General features: G+C 46.7%; 1 protein-coding gene across 2 annotated transcripts in view; it reads left to right on the top strand.

Moving 5' to 3' along the window:
* Positions 1–515: 515 nt before the first annotated feature.
* Positions 516–25434, top strand: part of LRRC18 (leucine rich repeat containing 18) — a 53837-nt gene continuing 28918 nt past the window's right edge. Inside the window, exons 1-2 of one of the 2 annotated variants that reach the window (XM_075842845.1) lie at positions 516–610; positions 960–1027. The gene's annotated coding sequence lies outside the window, so the exon portion shown is untranslated. The remainder of the gene's footprint in view (positions 611–959; positions 1028–25434) is intronic. The other variant, XM_075842844.1, reaches the window with a different exon arrangement.

The raw sequence follows: 25434 nt of genomic DNA, 5'->3' as shown, positions 1-25434 counted from the left end.
TGAGGCTATAACCAGTCTGGCTCTAACCAAAGTGAGGTGCAGAATTTAAGGGATCCCCCTGTTCTTTACGAGTGATCCCTGCATGAAAGTTTGGACTTAACCAGTTGTGTTCCCCAGGTCGCGGTCCTCAGAGTAGTCACCAATTGGCAGCGACAAACAGCAGCGACGACAGAACTGAAGAGTAGTTAGATGGAGCCATGGGACAGAACCGGAAGATCAATCGGGTGCGACAATCCAGAAGGTGCAAACAAAGGCAGGATCAGAGTTCAAACCAGGAGTCAAAACCAGGATATACACGGAAGAAAGGAAATCAAAAAAGCAAGGCAATAGGCAAAATCCAGGGAAGAGCAGGGTCAAACACAGGCAGTCAATATAGGTATATGAAGGGCTAGAAGAATTGTCTGTATAGAAACTAATAATCAGGTAATGAATGACAGAGCTGGCTGACTTTAAATAAAAGGCCCCGATGACATCATCAGAAGCAGCACAGCAGTAAGCATTCCGTTGCACAGCAACAGACCACAGGAAGAGAAAGAAAAACCCGACTTTTCTGCAGTAATAGGTTGACAGAGAACCAAAGCAGTTGACAGAGAGACAAATTCCTGGACAGGTATATATGTAATAGGTCTTCAATTTGTTACTGGTCAAATACAAGGACAAGAGCGGAGGAGGGAAACAGTGCAGATGACAGCGCTAACCTGGTGGCAAAAAATACATCATATCTTAAACCAACTTTAATGTCCTTGATATATGTTTTACCGGTCCTCTTTGGTATGTGGCAATTAAGAGATCATGGAATATTTAAGGAAGATAACAGTTTGGCAGAACATCTCCCAGATAAACCTAGATTTATAGATACCCATACCCCTAATCTGGAGTTTTATAGAGCCAGAAAAGTGAGAATCTACTTTAAGTACTTTACCAGGTTTTTTATGAGGTGGCACATGTGTGTCTTGTAGGACTTGCCAAACTAATACTAGAACGATGTGCAGAAGAACTGGATTATTTGTCGGCGCTGCCCCTACAAGTAAGAAACAGAGAACTCTTCTTAAAGAATGTTGATTTTAATTTGCAAAAATTTCAGAATTGTGTGTTTTGTGCTCGAACAGAGTACTTAGGTTCAGAACATTGTCATTCCAATGACATTACAATTGTTTTAAAACATCTGAAAGTGCGTTTGATGGATGTGTTAAAGAGTATATCATCAAGGCCCAAGTGGCCTGACATTTATGAGGATTGATATTGGAAAAGGGGACTGGGGAAGGGGCAACCATGTACACAGAATTTCCAAGATTCACAGTGGATCTACGAATGTGATTCTTTAGCACCTTAAAGAGGCTCTGTCACCAGATTATAAGTGCTCTATCTCCTACATAATCTGATCAGCGCTGTAATGTAGATTACAGCAGTGGTTTTTAATGTGAAAAACGATCATTTTTGAGCAAGTTATGAGCAATTTTAGATTTATGCTAATTAGTTTCTTAAAGACCAACAGGGCGTGTTTTTACTTTTGACCAAGTGGGCGTTGTACAGAGAAGTGTATGACGCTGACCAATCAGTGACCAATCAGCGTCATACACTTCTCATTGTTCCAGCCCATTGTTACAGCGTGATTGTGCAGTGAAAGAAGCTGGGCTGGAACAATGAGAAGTGTATGACGCTGATTGGTCACTGATTGGTCAACGTCATACACTCCTCTGTACAACGCCTACTTGGTCAAAAGTAAAAACATGCCCAGTTGGTCATTAAGAAACTAATTAGCATAAATCTAAAATTGTTCATAACTTGCTCAAAAATGATCCTTTTTCACATTAAAAACCACTGCTGTTATCTACATTACAGCGCCGATCAGATTATGTAGGAGATAGGGCACTTATAATCTTGTGACAGAGCCTCTTTAAGGCCGAGTTCCCACTTAGCTTAAACGCTGCGGAATTTCCGCAAAGGAATTGTGTGCAGAAATTTCGCAGCATTTACAGTAGCAGCAAAGTGGATGAGATTTAGAAAATCTCATGCCCATGCAGCGGAAAAAACCCGCAGCGTAAAAGTTAATAAATTTACCTGCGGTGCGGTAATTAAATAAAGTTTTTATTGATTTTCCGTTGCGGGTTTTCCCCATTGTATTTAATGGGGATGCAAAACCCGCAACAGAAAGCCAAGTGTTGCGACTTTTAATGCGTGTTCGCAGCAATTACGCTGCAAAAATCGCAACTACGGAAAAAAAAATATCATACTTACCCAGAACGCCCTCCTTTTTACTGCTGTCCGGCCTACTGGGATGACGTTTCATCCCACTTTACCACTGCAGCCAATCACAGGCTGCGACGTCACATGGCCTGAAACTTCACCTGAGCAGACATCAAAGGAGGGAGGGGGTAAGTATGAACGGCTTTCTTCGGCAGTGGATATTCCGTTCGAAAAACCGCACCACAAAGTGGTGCAGTTTCTCGAACGGAATGTCCTGCGGGTTCCAGGACGGACATGCTGCGTGAGTTTTACGCAGCGTATCCGCCCGTGGGAACCCGGTCCAAGGGCTTATTGTAGCTATTTGTATTCTCTTGTGAGCTGTGTGAGGGTCAGTTAGGAATTACAGTAGTAGTATATCTATTCTCCGTCTGGCTTTCACAATCTACCATGCACACTATACGTCTGTTCTCTCTGCGTAATAGTATTTTTCACATTTCAATTTTTTTTGCCAGTATTGTGTGTAGATAGTACGTTTCCCTACTGTTCTTATGTCAGTATGTGACACGGTCCCAGCTGGCAAGCTCCGCACAATCTGGGAGGAAGGCGACGTATGGACTGATAACATGCAGCAGCGCTCAGCTCTCTTAGATGTCGCACGGAGGGAGGGATTTTATTTTTTTTACACATATTAGTTTCAAAGGCCCTCATATTCTTATTTAATAAGGCTATCTAAAAAAAATATATATAGTCCCGGACAATCCCTTTAAGCCTTAAAGGAAATGCATCACCTATATTTTATAATTAAAATCAAATACTGGAATATATGTTTATTTTCTAGTCTGTTTCTATTTTCTCTCATTACTCATTTTCTTTTATTATATATCCTGTACAAGATTATGGGGGCAGCAATCTTGCCTGAGCTGCTGCTCTGCTCTGTAAATAGCAGTTTAGAGATTTGCTGTACCGCAGCCACATGGACATAAACGTGTGTCTGGAGATGACTCACTAACTTCTATGGGAGAGTTTTGTGTGCATAGGTCACTGTATATGGAGGGGGAGGAGGTCAGCTGTGTCTCTCAATTCAGCTAAAGGCCCTGTTCACACAGAGTTTTTTTACACGTGTTTTTTGACGCGGAAAAAACATTGGAAAATGTGCCAAAAAACGGCTGAAAATGCCTTCCATTGATTTCAATGGGAGGCGGAGGCTTTTTTTCCCCGCAAGCGGTGAAAACAGCTCGCGGGAGAACGAAGCGACATACAGTATCTTCGGGCATTTACGTCTTTGACCTCCCATTGACATCAATGGGAGGCAGAGAAAGCATTTTTCGCAGCGTTTTTGCCGGCGGCGCTCAATGGCCGCGGGCGAAAAACGCGTCAAACAGACAGAATTTTGTGGCTGAATTTTTTTATATAGTGGAGGTGTTACCTTTCATTGTAATCCTGTCTTGATGAGGGGATGATTGTTGACACGTAATCTTACAAAACCGGATGTGTCAGCCTCAGGAGCGTCGCTAGCAGCAGGCATCCAGGGAATAAGCCCCGAATTTTGGGCCAATTGACCCAGATTCCCTGTCAACTTTACCTGCCTCTTCATGAAGCAGATACAGTTGAATACTATGCTCCCTGCTCTACCATTAACTCTGCTGTGGGCGGCTTGGCGCAAGCAGGTGCAATGATCATCAGCTGGGGTCCCGTTCCGTTGTCTTAAAGGCTGCAGGCCTAAATTGGCTTGCAGCCAACAACATGCCGGGACAGGACGCCAACGTAGGCCGGCAAAATAAGAGGATATCATTATGCCTATCTGCTCCGAGTCGCATTATTATTATTATTATTATTATTATTTTAAGGGCCACAATACTGTGAAGGGTACTAAGGAGGCACCAATAATGTTGGGGGGCACTAAGGGGACATCATTACTGTGTTAGGGGCACAAAGGGGGCACTTACTATGTGGGGAATTTAGGGGGCACTATTACAGTGTGCGGTCATTTGGGGGGCACTATTTTTGTATTGGGCACAAAGGAGGGGACTTTTACTGTGTGAAGAGGTACTAAAGGGGCACTATTACAGTGTGCGGCAAAAAGACAGACACTATTACTGTGTGCGGGTACTATAAATATGTAGGGCACTAAGGGGGCACTTAGGGGAGCACTGAGTGAGGCACTGTGTTAAGGATCTGCCAGGCACAGCTTCTGTGTCTACGCCCATAGGTAATCAGTCTGCACCTGCTTCCATGTCTGTGAGACTGACTCCATCTTCCACCACTCAGGATGGCAGGCTTAGGAGTGGGAGAGCCTATCACAGCCTGGCCAGACGGAGCTAGCTCCCGCCCTCTGTCTATTTATACCTGCCTTTCCTGTTCCTCCTTGCTTGTGATTCTTCTCGTTTGGTTTCCTGGCCCTGCTGCAGCTTCTTGAAGTATTTGACCCTGCTTCATATTGACCTCGGCTTGTTCACTACTCTCCTGCTCTGCGTTTGGTACCTCGTACACTCCTGGTTTGACTCGGCTCGTTCACCACTCTTGTTGCTCATGGTGTTGCCGTGGGCAACTGCCCCTTTTCCCTTGCTTCTGTGTACCCTTGTCTGTTTGTCTGTCGTGCACTCATTGAGCGTAGGGACCGTCGCCCAGTTGTACCCCGTCGCCTAGGGCGGGTCGTTGCAAGTAGTCTGGGACTGAGTGGCAGGTAGATTAGGGCTCACTTGTCTGTTTCCTTACCCCCTTCATTACATAATCACAAGCCATATACCTAGTCTACCCTGGTCCTTCACACTACTATGGACCCCCTTGAGACCCTGGCTCAGCAAATGCAGGTTCTCTCCCTACAGGTCCAGGCCCTGGCTCAGAGGGTCAACCAGCCTGATGCTACCATGGTAGTGCCCCTCACCTCACCTCTTGAACCCCACCTCAAGTTGCCTGACCGGTTCTCAGGGGACCGGAAGACTTTTCTCTCCTTTCGGGAGAGTTGTAGGCTCTATTTTCGTTTAAAGCCCCACTCCTCAGGTTCTGAGAGCCAGCGGGTGGGTATAATTATGTCCTGGCTCCAGGAAGGGCCCCAAGAATGGGCCTTTTCCTTGGCTCCTGACGCCCCTGAACTTTCCTCCGTTGATCATTTCTTTTCTGCTCTCGGACTCATCTATGACGAAACTGACAAGACTGCTTTTGCCGAGAGTCAGCTGGTGACCTTACGTCAGGGTAAGAGACCTGTTGAGGAGTATTGCTCTGACTTTAGGAAGTGGTGCATAGCTTCTCGGTGGAATGACCCTGCCTTAAGGTGCCAGTTTAGGTTGGGTCTGTCGAACGCCCTGAAAGATCTGCTAGTTAGTTATCCCTCTTCTGACTCCCTAGACCAGGTTATGGCTTTAGCGGTACGACTTGACCGACGTCTGAGGGAACGACGACTTGAACGTCTTGATGTTTTCTCCTCGGACTCCCCCATGATGCCTCCCGAGGTTCCGTTGCTTCGTTTCTCCCCGGAAGACTCGGAGGTACCTATGCAACTCGGGGCCTCCGTGTCCCCCCAACAACGTAGAGATTTCCGCAGGAAGAATGGTCTCTGCTTCTACTGTGGGGATGACAAGCATCAAGTGAACAACTGTCCTAAGCGTAAGAATGCAGCCGGAGAACTTCCACGCTTAAGTGATCATCAGGGAGGTTACTTGGGCGCACAGGTATTTCCCGTAAATATGAAACGTAATAAAATCTTGCTTCCCTTTCAGGTCTCTTTTGGGGGTAGGTCTGCTACCGGCAGTGCCTTCGTGGATTCAGGGTCTTCTGCTAATATCATGTCTGTGGAATTTGCTATGTCTCTAGCTATGCCTTTGATTGATTTGCCTAAACCTGTCCCGGTAGTGGGTATCGACTCCACTCCTCTTGCTAATGGTTATTTTACACAGCATACCCCTGTTTTTGAACTCCTTGTTGGCTCCATGCATTTGGAGCAGTGCTCTGTACTGTTAATGCAGGGATTATCGTCTGATTTGGTTTTAGGCCTACCCTGGTTGCAGTTGCATAATCCCACGTTTGGCTGGAATTTTGGGGACTTTACCAAGTGGGGTAATGAATGCTTGACATCATGTTTTTCTGTTAATTCTATTTCTCCCCCTGAGGTGGTGAACATGCTACCTGAGTTTGTTCAGGACTTCGCCGATGTTTTCTCTAAGGAGGCCTCCGAAGTGTTACCTCCTCATAGAGAATATGATTGCGCAATCAATTTGGTACCAGGAGCTAAGCTCCCTAAGGGTAGGATATTTAATCTCTCTTGTCCCGAACGTAAAGCCATGAGAGAGTATATCCAGGAATGCCTGGCCAAGGGTTACATTCGCCCCTCTAATTCTCCGGTAGGTGCTGGCTTCTTCTTCGTAGGGACGAAGGATGGTGGTCTAAGGCCATGCATTGACTACCGAAGCTTGAATAAGGTCACTGTAAGGAACCAGTATCCCCTTCCTCTGATTCCTGATCTCTTTAATCAGGTTCAGGGGGCCCAATGGTTCTCTAAGTTTGATCTACGGGGGGCGTATAACCTTATCCGCATCAAAGAGGGGGATGAGTGGAAGACTGCGTTTAACACGCCCGAAGGTCATTTCGAATACCTCGTCATGCCCTTTGGGTTGTGTAATGCTCCCGCGGTCTTCCAGAATTTCATAAATGAGATTTTAAGAGACTACCTGGGGTTATTTCTTGTAGTGTACCTTGATGACATACTTGTGTTTTCCAAGGACTGGTCCTCCCACATTGAGCATGTCAGGAAGGTGCTCCAGGTCCTTCGAGAAAACAAACTGTTTGCTAAGACCGAAAAATGTGTGTTTGGGGTGCAGGAGATACCATTTTTGGGCCAAATCCTCACTCCTCATGAATTCCGCATGAACCCCGCCAAGTTCCAGGCTGTGGCGGAATGGGTGCAACCTGCCTCCCTGAAGGCGTTACAGTGCTTCCTGGGGTTCGCTAATTATTACAGGAGGTTTATTGCTAACTTCTCGGTCATCGCTAAGCCTCTTACGGATATCACTCGCAAAGGTGCTGATCTCCTCCACTGGCCTCCTGAGGCTGTCCAGGCTTTTGAGGTCCTTAAGAAGTGCTTTATCTCGGCCCCGGTGCTGGTTCAGCCCAACCAAATGGAGCCATTTATCGTGGAGGTTGACGCGTCCGAGGTGGGAGTGGGGGCTGTCTTGTCCCAGGGTACCAGGTCCCTCACCCATATCCGTCCCTGTGCCTACTTCTCCAGGAAGTTTTCACCCACTGAGAGTAACTATGATATTGGCAACCGCGAACTCTTAGCCATTAAATGGGCATTTGAAGAGTGGCGCCACTTCCTGGAGGGGGCTAGGCACCAGGTAACGGTCCTTACCGACAACAAGAATCTGGTTTTCCTAGAATCTGCCCGGAGGCTAAACCCGAGACAAGCTCGTTGGGCGTTATTTTTTACCAGATTCAACTTTGTGGTTACCTATAGGGCTGGGTCTAAAAATGTTAAGGCTGATGCACTGTCACGTAGCTTCATGGCCAGCCCTCCTTCGGAGGAAGATCCTGCTTGTATTTTGCCTCCAGGTATAATCATTTCCGCTATTGATTCTGATTTAGTCTCTGAAATTGCGGCTGATCAAGGTTCAGCTCCCGGGAGCCTTCCTGAGAACAAGCTGTTTGTTCCCCTGCAATTCCGGCTAAGGGTACTTAGGGAAAATCATGACTCTGCACTATCTGGCCATCCAGGCATCCTGGGTACCAAGCACCTCATTGCCAGAAACTATTGGTGGCCTGGGTTGCCTAAAGACGTTAAGGCCTACGTCGCCGCTTGTGAAGTTTGTGCTAGGTCCAAGACTCCCAGGTCCCGACCAGCAGGCTTACTATGTTCTTTGCCCATTCCCCAGAGACCTTGGACCCATATCTCCATGGATTTTATAACCGATTTGCCTCCATCTCAAGGCAAGTCGGTGGTGTGGGTTGTAGTAGACCGCTTCAGTAAGATGTGCCACTTTGTGCCCCTCAAAAAACTACCCAATGCTAAGACGTTAGCTACCTTGTTTGTCGACACATCCTGCGTCTCCATGGGGTCCCTGTCAATATTGTTTCTGATAGAGGGGTACAATTTGTTTCATTGTTTTGGAGAGCCTTCTGTAAAAAGTTGGAGATTGATCTGTCCTTCTCCTCTGCCTTCCATCCTGAAACTAATGGCCAAACTGAGAGGACTAATCAGTCTCTAGAACAATATTTAAGGTGTTTTATCTCTGACTGTCAATATGATTGGGTCTCATTCATTCCCCTCGCCGAATTTTCCCTTAATAACCGGGTCAGTAACTCGTCAGGGGTCTCCCTCTTTTTCTGTAATTTTGAGTTTAATCCACGGTTCTCTTCCGTTTCACCTGGTAGTTCCAACAATCCCGAGGTAGAGGTCGTTCATCGAGAACTGTGCACAGTCTGGGCTCATGTTCAGAAGAACCTAGAGGCGTCCCAGAGCATACAAAAAACTCAGGCAGATAGAAAACGTTCTGCTAACCCCTTGTTTATGGTCGGGGATCTGGTGTGGCTATTGTCTAAAAATTTGCGCCTTAAGGTCCCGTCCAAGAAGTTTGCTCCCCGGTTTATAGGGCCGTACAAGGTCATTGAAGTCCTCAATCCTGTCTCCTTCTGACTGGAGTTGCCCCCATCTTTTCGAGTACATGACTTGTTCCATGCCTCCCTCCTTAAACGCTGCTCCCCATCCTTGGCTCCCTCGAGGAAACCTCCAGTCCCTGTTCTCACCCCTGAGGGGGCAGAATTCGAGGTGGCCAAGATTGTGGACAGCAGGATGGTCAAAGGCTCCCTCCAGTACCTGGTCCATTGGAGAGGATACGGGCCTGAGGAGGTTTCACCTTCGTTTCCCCAGTAAACCAGGTCCACTTAGAAAGGGTCCGGTGGCCCCTCATAAAAGGGGGGGTACTGTAAAGGATCTGCCAGGCACAGCTTTGGAGTTAACGCCCATAGATAATCAGTCGGCACCTACTTCTATGTCTGTGAGACTGACTCCATCTTCCACCACTCAGGGTGGCAGGCTTAGGAGTGGGAGAACCTATCACAGCCTGGCCAGACGGAGCTAGCTCCCGCCCTCTGTCTATTTATACCTGCCTTTCCTGTTCCTCCTTTGCTTGTGATTCTTCTTGTTTGGTTTCCTGGCCCTGCTGCAGCTTCTTGTACCATTGTCCTTGCTTCATATTGACCCCGGCTTGCTGACTACTCTCCTGCTCTGCGTTTGGTACCTCGTACACTGCTGGTTTGACTCGGCTTGTTTACTACTCTTTTGCTCTGCGTTTGGCACCTCGTACTCTTCTGGTTTGACTTGGCTTGTTCACTTCTCCTGTTGCTCACGGTTTTGCCGTGGGCAACTGCCCCTTTCTCCCCTAGCTCTGTGTACCCTTGTCTGTTTGTCTGTCGTGCACTTATTGAGCGTAGGGACCGTCGCCCAGTTGTACCCCGTCGCCTAGGGCGGGTCGTTGCAAGTAGGCAGGGACTGAGTGGTGGGTAGATTAGGGCTCACTTGTCTGTCTCCCCACCCCCGTCATTACAAGAACGGTATCTACCATTATATGGTCAATGTGTGTGATTTTATTCATATTTATGATAGTTATATGTCCTGGTGTGGAGTTATTTGGTGACTATTGTTCAGTTATGCTATTATATATACACATTATATGTAATGGCAGGAAGGAGGTGAAGGGAAAGTGAGCCCTAATCTACCCACCGCCCTGTCCCTGCCTACTTGCAACGACCCGCCCTAGGCGACGAGGTACAACTGGGCGGCGGTCCCTACGCTGGCTAAGTGCACAGGAAGACAAACAGGGAACACGCAAGGGAAGGGGCAGTAGCCACGGAACGCCACGAGGAAACGGGGCGGCGAACGAACAGTCAGGACCAGGACGAAGTGAGTACACCCGAGCAGGCACAGAGACAGAAGCAAGCCAGGGCAAGCAAGCAGGTCAAGCAGAACTGCAGCAAGGCAGAAGCACGGCAGAAGCAGGCTGGAGCAAGCAGCAGAGGCCAGGAATCCAAAAGAATTACAAGCACTGAGGGAGAGCACAGGGCAGGTAATAAAGGGCAGGGGGCGGAGCTAACTCCGAGAGACCAGGCCGCGATAGGCTCTCCCACTCCTGAGCCTGCCACCCTGGTTGGTGGGAGATGGTGTCAGTCGAGCAGGTCTGGCCTCAGGTGTGGATTGATTAATCCCAGGAGTATAGCTAGATGAAGTACCTGGCAGATCCCTAACAGTACTCCCCCTTTTATGAGGGGCCACCGGACCCTTACTAAGGGGACCCGGTTTAGTGGGGAAGAGGAGGTGGAACCTCCTGATCAATACCCCAGCCTGAACATCACGGGCAGGTACCCAAGTCCTCTCCTCCGGCCCGTATCCTCTCCAATGGACCAGGTACTGGAGGGAGCCCTGGACCATCCTACTGTCCATAATCTTGGCCACCTCGAATTCCACCCCCTCAGGGGTGAGAACGGGAACAGGAGGTATCCTCGAGGGGGACCAGGACGGGGAGCAGCGTTTAAGGAGGGAGGCATGGAAGACGTCATGTATGCGAAAGGATGGGGGGAGCTCCAGACGGAAGGATACAGGGTTGAGGACTTCAATGATCTTATAAGGTCCAATAAATCGGGGAGCAAACTTCCTGGACGGGACCTTAAGGCGCAAGTTCCTGGACGACAACCAGACCAAATCCCCGACGACAAACCGGGGGTTAGCAGAACGTCTACTATCCGCCTGAATCTTTTGTGCGCTCTGGGACGCCTCTAGGTTCTTCTGAACCTGGGCCCAGACAGTGCACAGTTCCCGATGAACCTCCTCTACCTCAGGATTATTGGAACAACCAGGGGAGACGGAGGAGAACCTTGGGTTAAACCCGAAATTACAGAAAAACGGGGAGACACCTGACGAGTTACTGACCCGGTTATTCAGGGAAAATTCAGCAAGGGGAAGGAATGAGACCCAATCGAATTGACAGTCAGAGATGAAACACCTTAAATATTGTTCCAGGGATTGGTTGGTCCTTTCCGTTTGGCCATTAGTTTCGGGATGGAAGGCGGAGGAGAAGGACAGATCAATCTCCAACTTTTTACAAAAAGCTCTCCAAAATAAGGAAACAAATTGTACCCCTCTGTCAGAAACGATATTGACTGGGGCCCCATGGAGACGCAGGATGTGTTTCACAAACAAAGAAGCTAACGTCTTGGCGTTAGGTAGCTTCTTAAGGGGCACAAAGTGGCACATCTTGCTGAAGCGGTCGACTACCACCCACACCACCGACTTGCCCTGAGATGGAGGCAAATCGGTGATAAAATCCATGGAGATATGGGTCCAAGGTCTCTGGGGAATGGGCAAGGAACGTAGTAGGCCCGCAGGTCGGGACCTAGGGGTTTTGGACCTAGCGCAAACCTCACAAGCGGCGACGTAAGCCCTAACATCTTTAGGCAACCCAGGCCACCAATAGTTTCTGGTAATGAGGTGTTTGGTGCCCAAGATGCCAGGATGACCAGATAGAGCGGAGTCATGGTTTTCCCTGAGTACCCTCAGCCGGTATTGCAGGGGAACAAACAGTTTGTCCCCAGGGGCGTTCCCGGGAGCTGCACCCTGATCAGCCGCGATATCAGAAGCTAAATCAGAATCCGTGGCAGAGACGATTATACCAGGGGGTAAAATACAAGCGGGATCCTTCTCGGAAGGAGGATTGGCCATGAAACTACGTGACAGAGCGTCAGCCTTAATATTCTTGGACCCAGCCCTATAGGTAACCAAGAAATTAAATCTGGTAAAGAATAGTGCCCACCGAGCTTGTCTAGGATTAAGCCTCCGGGCCGATTCTAGGAAAACCAGATTCTTGTGATCCGTAAGGACCGTTACCTGGTGTCTGGCCCCCTCCAGGAAGTGCCGCCACTCCTCAAAAGCCCATTTAATGGCTAGAAGTTCGCGGTTACCAATATCATAGTTACTCTCCGTGGGCGAAAACTTCCTAGAGAAGTAAGCACAGGGGCGGAGATGGGTGAGGGAGCTGGTACCCTGGGACAAGACGGCCCCTACTCCCACCTCGGAAGCGTCAACCTCCACAATAAATGGCTCCTCTTGGTTGGGCTGAATCAGCACGGGGGCCGAGATAAAGCACTTCTTGAGAGTCTCAAAGGCCTGGACGGCCTCAGGGGGCCAATGGAGGACATCGGCACCCTTGCGGGTAAGGTCCGTAAGAGGCTTAGCGACGACCGAGAAGTTGGCAATAAATCTCCTGTAATAGTTGGCGAACCCTAAAAAACACTGTAACGCCTTAAGGGAGGCAGGTTGGACCCATTCCGCCACAGCTTGAACCTTGGCAGGGTCCATGCGGAATTCATGAGGAGTGAGGATTTGCCCTAAAAATGGTATCTCCTGTACCCCAAAGACACATTTTTCAGTCTTAGCAAACAGATTATTCTCCCGAAGGACCTGGAGCACCTTCCTGACATGCTCCACGTGGGAGGACCAGTCCTTGGAAAACACCAGTATGTCATCAAGGTACACAACAAGAAAATTACCCAGGTACTCTCTCAGGATTTCATTAATAAAATTCTGGAAGACAGCAGGGGCATTACACAACCCAAAGGGCATGACCAGGTATTCGAAATGACCCTCGGGTGTGTTGAACGCAGTTTTCCACTCATCCCCCTCTTTGATGCGGATAAGGTTATATGCCCCCCGTAGATCGAACTTAGAAAACCATTGGGCTCCCTGAACCTGATTAAAAAGATCCGGAATCAAAGGAAGTGGGTACTGGTTCCTTACGGTGACCTTATTCAGGTTACGATAATCAATGCACGGCCTAAGACCACCATCCTTCTTCCCCACGAAGAAGAAGCCAGCACCTACAGGAGAAGTCGAGGGGCGAATGAAACCCTTGGCCAGGCATTCTTGGATATACACCCTCATCGCTTCACGTTCAGGACATGAAAGATTAAATATCCTACCCTTAGGAAGCTTGGCACCAGGCACCAAATCGATAGCGCAATCGTAATCTCTATGGGGGGGCAACACCTCGGAGGCCTCCTTAGAAAACACATCGGCGAAGTCCTGAACAAACTCAGGAAGCGTGTTTACCTCCTCCCGGGGAGAAATAGTGTTAACAGAAAGACATGACATAAGACATTCATTACCCCATTTGGTGAGATCCCCAGTATTCCAATCAAATGTGGGATTATGCAACTGCAACCAGGGAAGACCTAATACCAGATCAGACGATAATCCCTGCATCACCAGTACAGAGCACTGCTCCAAATGCATGGAGCCAACCAGGAGTTCAAAAACAGGAGTATGCTGAGTAAAATAACCATTAGCAAGAGGAGTGGAGTCGATTCCTACTACAGGGATAGGATAAGGTAAATCAATACAAGGCATCTTTAGAGACATAGCAAAATCCACAGACATGATATTAGCAGATGAGCCAGAATCCACGAAAGCACTGCCCGTGGCAGACCGGCCAGCAAACGAGACCTGAAAGGGAAGCAAAATTTTATTGCGTTTCACATTAACGGGAAATACCTGTGCGCCCAAGTGACCTCCCCGATGATCACTTAGGCGCGGAAGTTTTCCGGCTTCTTATTCTTGCGCCTGGGGCAGGTGTTCAGTAGATGCTTGTCGTCCCCACAGTAGAAGCAGAGACCATTCATTCTGCGAAACTCTCTACGTTGTCGAGGGGACATGGAGGCCCCGAGTTGCATAGGTACCTCCGAGTCCTCCGTGGAGGGGCGAGGAGACGGGACCTCGGGGGGAATCACAGAAAAGTCAGAGGGGAGCACACTGAAGCGTTCAAGCTGACGTTCCCTGAGACGTCGGTCAAGTCGTACTGCTAGGGCCATAACCTGGTCAAGGGAGTCAGGCGAGGGGTAGCTAACCAGCAGATCCTTCAGGGCGTCAGATAATCCTAACCTAAACTGGCACCTTAGGGCCGGATCGTTCCACTGAGAAGCTACGCACCACTTCCTAAAATCAGAACAGTATTCCTCAACCGGTCTCCTACCCTGACGTAAGGTCACCAGCTGACTCTCGGCTAAAGCAGTCCTGTCAGTCTCGTCGTAAATGAGTCCGAGGGCAGAGAAAAAACGATCAACAGAGGAAAGTTCAGGGGCGTCAGGAGCCAAGGAGAAGGCCCACTCTTGGGGCCCTTCCTGGAGTCGGGATATGATGATACCCACCCGCTGGTTCTCGGAACCTGAGGAGTGGGGCTTTAGGCGGAAATACAGTCTGCAACTCTCCCGGAAGGAGAGAAACGTCTTACGGTCCCCTGAAAACCGGTCAGGTAACTTGAGGTCGGGTTCTAGAGGTGAGGTGAGGGGTACTACTAAAGCAGCGTCACCCTGATTGACCCTTTGGGCCAGGGCCTGGACCTGTAGGGAGAGGCCCTGCATCTGCTGGGTCAGGGTCTCAAGGGGGTCCATGATAGCGTCAGCGTAGGAGAAATGGTAGACTAGGTAAGGGCTTGTAATTGGCTTGTAATTATGTAATGGCAGGAAGGAGGTGAAGGGAAAGTGAGCCCTAATCTACCCACCGCCCTGTCCCTGCCTACTTGCAACGACCCGCCCTAGGCGACGAGGTACAACTGGGCGGCGGTCCCTACGCTGGCTAAGTGCACAGGAAGACAAACAGGGAACACGCAAGGGAAGGGGCAGTAGCCACGGAACGCCACGAGGAAACGGGGCGGCGAACGAACAGTCAGGACCAGGACGAAGTGAGTACACCCGAGCAGGCACAGAGACAGAAGCAAGCCAGGGCAAGCAAGCAGGTCAAGCAGAACTGCAGCAAGGCAGAAGCACGGCAGAAGCAGGCTGGAGCAAGCAGCAGAGGCCAGGAATCCAAAAGAATTACAAGCACTGAGGGAGAGCACAGGGCAGGTAATAAAGGGCAGGGGGCGGAGCTAACTCCGAGAGACCAGGCCGCGATAGGCTCTCCCACTCCTGAGCCTGCCACCCTGGTTGGTGGGAGATGGTGTCAGTCGAGCAGGTCTGGCCTCAGGTGTGGATTGATTAATCCCAGGAGTATAGCTAGATGAAGTACCTGGCAGATCCCTAACATTATATATGTACATTAGTGTTTATGATGAGGCACATTATTTAGGGGCAGGGCTGATGCATCTATGGATATGGGTTCCAGGCCCCACATCGCTCATTTTCATCATAAAGTAATATCCATTCACTTCTGTGGAAGTTACGGAAACAGCGTAGCTCAACGAGCTTAACTTTTTCTTTAATCCCAGGTCACCTTGCCACTGAGCCTCCGATTGGATGTCGCAGTCAGCGGCCATCTCACTAGGTGGGGACAGTGTCAAGGGACCCCAGATCTCAAGATATATGCAAGTCCTAGAGCTGGGACCCGCATCTATTAGGCATTGATGGCATATTCTATGGAAATGCCGTAAATATCTGAGATTGGAATACCTCTTTAAACAATAAGATTTTCTGAGGATACATTCCCTTTAAGGGGTTAAAAAGTAACCCTTTTTTTTTTTAGTCTCATAATTTTTTTGTGCTTATTTTTTAAATGAAAGTATACAGCTTTTTATATTCTCCTGATTTGATGAGTACATACTTTTTGTGTGTATTGTATTATTTGTTGTATTGCGTTTGCCTTCATGTGCATATTTTTTAGGTGAGTATTTTCATGTATGCGAGTCTTTCTATCTTTGTGGGTATCCATTCCTTCCCACTTTGCTTTATGAGTTTTGCTTCTAATCTCTAGAGACCCAATCAGATTGCTATAAAGAGATTATCTGTATTAAACACAAGTAATATATACACAGCCAGAGCCGTTATGCTCACAAATCGCGTTGCTGATATTAGCAGGCGGAGGCCAGAGACTCTCGCTCCCTCTATAATGCAGTTTGGGGAAAGTAATATCTTTATTGTTTTATGTCCTTTTTAAATATGTATGTGAGTTTCTTAATAAATTAGATGCAGCTTTAAAACTTAAGCTTAGATTATTCAGACAACAATAAATGATTTGCCACCTACTATTTTATATTAATACGTTTATTAGCATGTTTATAGGAAGGAAGGATGCATATAAATATATATATAAATATATATATATATATATATATATATATATATATATATATATATATATATATAAATTATTTTTTTATATTTATTTTAGTCACGTTGACTTTATAAATTTTTAGTTTATTGTAAAATAAAATTGGAGGGTGTATTTTTAGAGGCAGGAGGATGGGGGTGCGTCGTAACAAAGCCAGGTATATAGTATAAAGATGTACTATTAAAAAGAGGGCAGTTATGCAAACTCTAGTTTGTAGAGTAAATATTCATATAGCTGAAAACCGATTATGTTTGTAACTATAACCAGATATTGCTCGAACCATTGCCTAATATTGCGGTATACAACTAGGGATGATTTCATTTGTCCACTCGTTTATATAGCAATGTTGTACTCTGCAGCACATCGCAAGAATCTACTCATTCACACTTCCCCTTGCCCCAGTGGAGTTTACAATCTCATTTGCCTACCATAAATGCACTAGTGGGACAATTTTATGGGAATTTAGTTATTGCTGTATTTTTGGAGTGTGCGATATAAATTGAGTAAATTGAGGAAACCTATTTGAATACAAGACCAAAATATAAATATAATGCATATATTGCACTGATTATATTTAAATCCAAGGCAACAACTTTACTTCTGGTACTGCAGCAGAATGAATGTTTTCTAAATTAATAAAGAAACAAGGTCGGTTTTAGATTAAAAAAAAAAAAATGGACACTTTACTAAGAGTCTTCATCAGCCTAGACAGCTCATGGAACATCTGCGGAAGGTGGAGTGTGATGGCGTAGCCGGTTGACGTAGGACGCCACACCACGCTGCTCTATTTCCTCTGCGCCTCTGCTGATCAGCCTCTAGCGACTCCAGCGTGTCACGTGGAGGGCGCGGAAGGCAGAAACTAGTAATGACAGATGGGAACAGCTGATGCTGATGTTGATGCCAGCTTCTCGTCTCCCCTCTTGGTGAGGCGAGGCTTCCAACTTTCACGCGGCTCCTACTAGCGCAACAGCTGATAAGAGCTCTGCACTCAGACATGTTGCGGCCTTTGGTTCTCACCTATGTAGCCTCAGAACTGGATTAGCCCTACGGCAGGGTGATGACTAGGAGCCAAGGGATAACCATCTAACGGCTCCTTAGAACCAACGCAGCCTCACTTGGGAACAACTTTTCTCCAGGGTATCCGGTAATAGGCAGCGCTAATTTCTACTGCCGTTTCCAACCTGCTGCTTTCCCTTTTCACTGCAGAGGACTTGGAGATGGGTGAGACCAACCCAATGGTCAACAGCACTTTAAAAAATGGAAAGCTTGAGAGTCTGAGTGTCCCATTTATTATATTTATTTTATTATATAATATTTCTTAAAAATAAACTGTCTAAATATACCTGCCTAGAGCTCGCAGAGAATTCCAGCCGAAAAACCGCACCAAATTGTGGGGCAGTTTTTCGGTCAGAACGTCTGCTTTGGAAAACAGTGGTAATAAAAAATCCTATAATTACCCCAAATCATCAAATACGTTGTAAAAATCCTCAGTATTTACGCTACAGGTGGATATACCCTTATGGTGTGACAAGGGGAAAAAAGCACCAATAATTATTGACACTAGCTTGGAGTGAGGATAGGAAGATATGGCAAGAAACAGGATCGCTTAATTCTACACCCCTGTCTTTTAACCCTTATTTTGGAGAAATAGGAAACACTAAAGATGTTAAATAGTGGCATAGGAAGGGTTTAAGCAAGGTTATACAATAGTTTGAAGAGGGTACACCAAAAACACTGGGGAAATTGGGTACGGATACTTTATCACAAATACACTCCTCAACATTTTCACGAAGTACAGTAAAAAATAGTGTAGTACCGTGTTAGCCAGAAACAATATGCAATGTTAAAGGGGCTGTCCACTACCGGACAACTGATGACCTATCCACCGGATAGGTCATCAGTATATCATCGGTGCGGGTACGACACCCGAACCCCGCACTGATCAGCTGCTTGGTAGCCTGTGGGCACCGGATGTTATGGCACATTATGCAATGTACGGAGCCGGAAGCAGTTGGCTCCATACAATGCATAGTGGCCGTGCTGCTGAACTGCAGCTCATGGACGTCCAGTGCCCGGAGGCAGCCGGAGCGGCTTAATGGTGTGGGGTCCTTGTCTCGGACCCCCAAAGAGCATGTACTGATGACCTATCCAGTGGCTAGGTCATCAGTTGTCCGGTAGTGGACCACCACTTTATATACTTTTGTGTCAAAAAAGGCAAAAGTATTGTAGGTATGATAATTTTTATGGTTAGCCAATAAAGTTATGTATGCAAGCTTTCAGAGCACACAGGCTCCGTCTCACAGGCAAGTTTCCAATCTTAAATGTTGTGCTCTATTCTAAGTCATTCATTTGTAAACTTGCTTGAAGAAGGAGCCTGCGTGCTCTGAAAGCTTGCATTTATACATTTTATGGTTAGCCAATAAAGGTATCATACCTACTATACTTTTGTCTTTTTTTACACAAAAGTATTTAACATTGCAAATTCCTCAACATTGAAATTGTAACACCAAGAAGGAAAAGTTTGGGAATTGTAGAAATCACAGGATCAATAGACATGTTAATGATATGCAAATGTTAAAAAAATGGAAACAAAATATTCCAAACATCTTGATTTATTTAGTATCGAGCATGAACGCCACAATCAGAAATACACCCACTTACACGCCTTGGCAGCTATTAATGAGGTTATTAATGGTTGTCCGAGGAATGTTATGCCACGCTGAATGCATTTGGGCACACAAATAATCAAGATTGGCTGATGGCAGCTCTATATGCAACTGCCGACCAGTGACGTCCCAGATGTGCTCGATGGGAGACAAGTCCGGTGATGCTGCAGACCATGGTAGCATGTTTAGGTAGCACGTTTTAACATTGAACAGTGCTGACACCTCGGCCTAGGCGCGTAGCGATCTGCCGGAGTGATAAAACAGCTTCTGGGACACTTTGGAGAAATGGCCGTACTACTAGTCCCACGACCAAATCAATTTAACGCTGAACTGACAGTGTACCTGAAATGAAGACTAGAGGGTTCTGGCTACCATACATTATGCTACCCTACACCATAATCCCGGGAGTAGGACCAGCGTGACGTTCCCTTGTGAAGGCCTCTTCATGGCGTTGCCCACGTGGTCTCCAGACTAATCTCCAGCTATCATAGTGTCCGAGACAAAAGCGGTACTCATCGCTGATGAGGATAGACCTCCATTCCAGCCTCCATTGCTGTCTTGCTGTGCACCATGATACCGTTTGGGAGTGGTGGCCTGTGGTCAATTGAACACCTGTAGCTGGACATCTGGCTCATAGCCCAATGTCATGCAAACACCTTCTAATGTTTTGTGTCGAAACTGGTTGCCGCCCTTGGGATGTGATGTCCAATTTCACTTGCAGTACACGCCATTCTTCCAATCAGATGATCCGTCCGTGCAGAGGTTTGCCTTCGCACACCTCTAGCTGTCATTCCGGATCATTGTTGTTCTCCTATCCTCCGGGACACGCAACATTGAACAGTGCTGACATCTTGGCCTAGGTGCGTGGCGATATAGGTCTCTCAGTTCAAGGATTCTGTTCCTCTCAGCTTGCGAGCAGTGGTGATAACTGGCATGTGGACAGTAATGAGGCATCGCACAATCATCCCACACCAACTTGATCCAATTTTTGAGGTTTCATCTGGCTAAAAAACTTTGCTTTCAATCTGGCTTTTATGCCCCTCCCACATGGCACAGATTTGAGCTAGGGGCTTGAAAATGTTCTAATTTGCGGATCTTAGCGACACCTGTTACTTCTTAAATTTGCATAACCTTATGGCTTGCCCTTCTTTGTATTGCAATTTACATTTTTAAGGAGTGTAAACACCTATATAAATTCAGACCTCAGACCAGACCTCTAAATTAATTGTTGGCCTATTCTCAGGATAGGCCATCAATTTCTGATTAGTGGGGTTCCAACTACTGGCACTCCCACTGATAAGTTGTTTTGAAGGGGCCACAGCGCTCATGCGATAGCTGCTTCACCTTTACTGTCATTTCTCCTACTGTGAATCGCTTACACACTTGTAGCGGCAGTTCACAGTATCACAGCCTTCTACCATTCACTTAAACGAGCACCACAGCCCTTTCAAAACTGCTAAGGATAGTCCATCATTTTCTAATGACTGGACAACCATTTTAAGTCCCCAGAACCTTTAAATAATCAGACCCCAGACTAGAACCCTAAATTTATCAAATCTCAGACAAGACCCCTTAAATTCATCAGAACCGAGTCCAGACCCCTAAATTAATTCAGAACCAAGTCCAGACTCCTGAAATAATCAGACCCCAGACCATACTCCTACATTTATCAGCCCCTGGACCAGACCCCTAAATAATCAGACCTTAGACTAGAGAAATATATTTATATTTAGACCCCAGACCAGATCCCTGTATATATTTACCCTCAGGGCTTCTCTTCAGCTCCGGGCACCGCCATCCTTGGTCCTGATGCGCCGCACCCGTCCCTCCTGCTGTGTGATCAGCCTCATCACTACAAACTGCATTGTCGCAGAGACTACAAGTGTAGATTTATAATGTTAATCTGTTTTCCCTTAGTCTTAACCACAACACAATAATGGGGTATTTCTGCCCCTGTGTACTATTAGGACAAATGTAATTTTTAATTTAATCAAAGTAAACACTGATTAACTTAGAGCCCCTCCCTACATAAGAACGTCTAGCCCCTTCCACCTTGTGTTTATTATAAAGTAGTAGCGTTAATCAGGGCGGGAAGCTTGTGCTGCTTTTAGGACTAAGGGAAAACAGATTAACATCAGAAATCTACACTTCCCTTATGTCCTACCAGCAGCACAATAATGGGGATTTACCAAGAAGTAACCCAATAGGGAGGGCCCTCTTGTCTGGTGGAACTCAAAATTGACCGCTCAAAAGCCATCGCCATGGATAAACAAAAATTCTGCCTATTAGGATTGATAAATATTAAGTGCGTGCTCCAGACTGCACAGCATATCTGATCCAGCTGGATCAGACTTTTTCAGCCCAAGAGGTGGACACTGCTCTTATAGAGTGGGCTCTAGAAAAATGAGGTGGATCAGAATTCTAATAATGTAAACCAGACTCCTTCAACCCAGTGTAGGTTTGGTGGATTTTAAACCATTTGTTTCTTTCAGGAAACAATAAATAAATTCTCAACCTTCCTGATTTCTTACTTCAAGCCAAATAGGTGTCAAGACAACAGGACAGATCTAGGAATGGAGATTACATTCTTCAGATCTAGGAAGGAAGACTCGTGCCAGAACACTGAAAGGAAGCTGACCTGATTACAGGTTACAAATGAGGGAACTTTGGGAGTGAAGTTTGGCAGTAGCCTTAAAGAGGCTCTGTCACCAGATTTTGCAGCCCCTATCTGCTATTGCAGCAGATAGGCGCTGCAATGTAGATTACAGTAACGTTTTTATTTTTAAAAAACGAGCATTTTTGGCCAAGTTATGACCATTTTCGTATTTATGCAAATGAGGCTTGCAAAAGTACAACTGGGCTTGTTGAAAAGTAAAAGTACAACTGGGCGTGTATTATGTGCGTACATCGGGGCGTGTTTACTACTTTTACTAGCTGGGCGTTCTGATGAGAAGTATCATCCACTTCTCTTCAGAACGCCCAGCTTCTGGCAGTGCAGATCTGTGACGTCACTCACAGGTCCTGCATCGTGTCGGCACCAGAGGCTACAGTTGATTCTGCAGCAGCATCAGCATTTGCAGGTAAGTAGCTACATCGACTTACCTGCAAACGCTGATGCTGCTGCAGAATCATCTGTAGCCTCTGGTGCCGGTGTCCTCGCTCGTCTGACACGATGCAGGACCTGTGAGTGACGACACAGCGTGATCTCTGGAGAACACGGCTGTGTCTGCACTGCCAGAAGCTGGGCGTTCTGAAGAGAAGTGGATGATACTTCTATACACAACGCCCAGCTAGTAAAAGTAGTAAACACGCCCCGATGTAACACATAATACACGCCCAGTTGTACTTTTACTTTTCAACACACCCACTTGGACTTTTGCAAGCCTCATTTGCATAAATACGAAAATGGTCATAACTTGGCCAAAAATGCTCGTTTTTTAAAAATAAAAACGTTACTGTAATCTACATTGCAGCGCCTATCTGCTGCAATAGCAGATAGGGGTTGCAAAATCTGGTGACAGAGCCTCTTTAACAAGACCATGTCATGGAGGAATCTGATGTACAGATCCACTGATGACTAGGCTTGAAGCTCCCCTATTCTATTGACAGATGTTCTGGCTGGGGCAGACACACCACATGTGCAAACCGTGTAGCCGCACAGGGGACTAGTACATTGCATGTAAGGGACTGAGACAGTGACTCACAGTTATGGGTGTATTGTTGGAGAGACACAACGTGGTGTGCCATGATAAACTATTGGAGGGCATTGAGGCCTATATATATCTCTTGCACGGGGGCTCTCCACCGTCTGTGTCCTCCCCTGATTATGACCAGGAGGAAGTAATCTTTTAGGATAGGTAATTATGTGAGACCTCTTCAGAGGTAGATGAGCATAAACCTCTTAGGACTAAAGCATAGTCCCATTTTGCCACAGGTCTTAGTATGGTAGGTCTCATTCTAGCAGACCATTTCAGGAACCTTTTCACTAAGGGCTTCTGTGACAAGAATCTTACCCAAAAAGGCAGACTGGACTAAATTTGGACCTTTCAGGTCGATAGACTGTCTTTTTATGAATCCTTCCTGCAAGAAGTGTAGGATGTTGTTAATCTGCGGGTTGGAACTATTCACTCCTTGAGTGGACTACCAAGTTGAAAAGATCCATTCGACCATTGTGTAAGCCTTCTTGGTAGATTCAGACCTGGACTGTGAGAAGGTCTTCATAAATTCATTGGAGGGCCGTGAAATCTCCTATTCATAGATCTGATTGTCTCGTATTTGAATTTCTTCTTCCTGAAGAAGCTGAGGTCGATAAATTTCCTTTATTTGCCTGAAGGCATAGGAGACAGGATTACAGGAGAATACACTCCAGTTCCTTTCCCAGGAGTAGGGTCCTCCTCTAGGATCTTACTTTCTGGAGAGGAGACATACAGGGTGAGCTGATATAAAGGAGCAGTATGAGAAATCTTCCCATAGGAAGCGAATGAAAATCTATTGATTAGCCGGACTGCATGATCTTCAACCCCTGGAAAGGTTATACCAAGAAAAAAAAAAATACATATCTGGATTCACAGAAAGTTTGTATAAAACCAACTGATTTAGGCAGTGCAGCACTATGCCCAGTTTAAATAGTGGAAACTGACGCAAAAGAGAGGCGAAACATCACCTACTGCACCCCCAAACAAAGGAACCTAGTTCCCAAAGAGAAAATATTTGAAAGAATAGGATGCAGTCATAAAACAAAAAAAGATGCTTCCCCTTCGTACAAACACTAGTTTTCTCCGGAAAGCTCTTATCTGAGAAACGCTGAAAACTCAGGGTGCCTCCGCCCCAACACATGAAATGTCCCAAGTGCTGGGCAATTAATCGAATTAATTAGATTAATTCGCCCTTAAGGACTCTCACGATTCTGTTTTTTAACAGAATTGTTAAATCGATTCTTCCTGTTGTGCTGCAGGAGGAAGCTCCGCCCCACTCCGCCTCGTCTCTGCCTGGTCCGCCCCGTTCTGTCTCTGCTTCCCCACGGAACTGCTGTTCTGTACTGAACAAAGTGGTACAGTGCGAAACAGCATTTCCACAGGGAAGCAGGGACTCCTCGCATATAGCGATACCGCCCCGCTGTAGATAGCACCACCAGCCCCACTTACCGATCGCATTATACCCCCCCTTGTAGATCGCATTACCCCCCCTTGTAGATAGCACAACCACTCCCCCTTGACGGTCGCATCACCACTTCCCCTTGTAGATCGCATCACACCCCCCCTTGCAGATCGAACCACTACCCCCCCTTTACGATGACATCACACCCCCCTTGTAGATTGCACCACAGTAGCTCCCACTAGGAGCTGAATCCCCGGCCAAAGCGTTGGCAACCTGTGGCCAGGGATTCAGCTCCTAGTGGCAGCTACAGTGGCGACATCTACAAGGAAGAAGGGGGGGGGGGTGCGATCTACATGTCAGGGTGCGATCTACAAGGGAGTGGGGATTGTGCTGCGATCAACAAGGGTGGTGGGGTGAGACCTACATGTGGGGTTGCCTTCTACAAGGGAGGAAAGGTGCTATCTGTAAGGGTTTGTGGCACGATCTACATGGGCACTGTGGCACTATTATGGGGGGGTTTCACTATATGTATGCATTGTGGCACTATTTCACTATATGTGGGCACTGTGGCACTCTGTGGGTACTATGTCACTGTATGTGGGCCCTATGTCACTATATTTGGGAGCTGTGGCACTATGTCACTATATGTGGGCACTGTGGCACTATGTCACTTTATGTGGGAACTGTGGCACTATGTGGGCACTTTCTACAGGGACATTGTGGCAGTCACTACCTACATGGGCACTGCTGTTTTCAGGGGATTAATACAAAACCCTGACAAATGAAATCATTTTTTATTTTTTTTAACGGACATAAAAAACAGACAGTAGGACTGGAAATGGATGGGAATTTGGAGACACTGATGCAAAATGCACATGAAAAACTGATATTTTATCAGTTTTAATGGCCATTATTATTATTTTTTCACTGTCGTGTGAATCCGTCCTTAATGTCTATGATGCCAGGAATCCCGTTCACATATACCGTGATTGGGCTGGGAAATCCGGCGGACACACAGACCGTTTTTCACAGTCCAATCACGGTCATGTGAATCCGGCCTTAATGTCATGTATTAAAACCCTATGGTGGGGCTGGTACTGCACAGGGTCCTGCTCACACTTCATGCACTATAATGTAATCTCGCTCCAGAGTGCCCGCTCGGCGCTAGTGGAAAAAAAACGGAAATAAATAAGAAAATCGAGATTCAAATAGAAAATTGCCCAAAGTGTTGAAAAAAATCTAGATTTAGTTTTGGGCAAAATCTCAAAACGTTCATGTGTATTAGTACAACAACAAGCTAAAACACATTGCATAGCGTTAAGAAATACCCTTTGTACACCTCCCAGTTCAATCTAGGAAGTCCAGCACAACACATGAAAACAGAAACAATGCAGAGCAAACAAG

The sequence above is a fragment of the Rhinoderma darwinii genome, chromosome 11 (assembly GCF_050947455.1).
Source record: "Rhinoderma darwinii isolate aRhiDar2 chromosome 11, aRhiDar2.hap1, whole genome shotgun sequence".
Taxonomy (NCBI): Eukaryota; Metazoa; Chordata; class Amphibia; order Anura; family Rhinodermatidae; genus Rhinoderma; species Rhinoderma darwinii.
The sequence above is the reverse complement of the archived record's forward strand: the minus strand, read 5'-3'. Positions and strand labels throughout refer to the sequence as shown.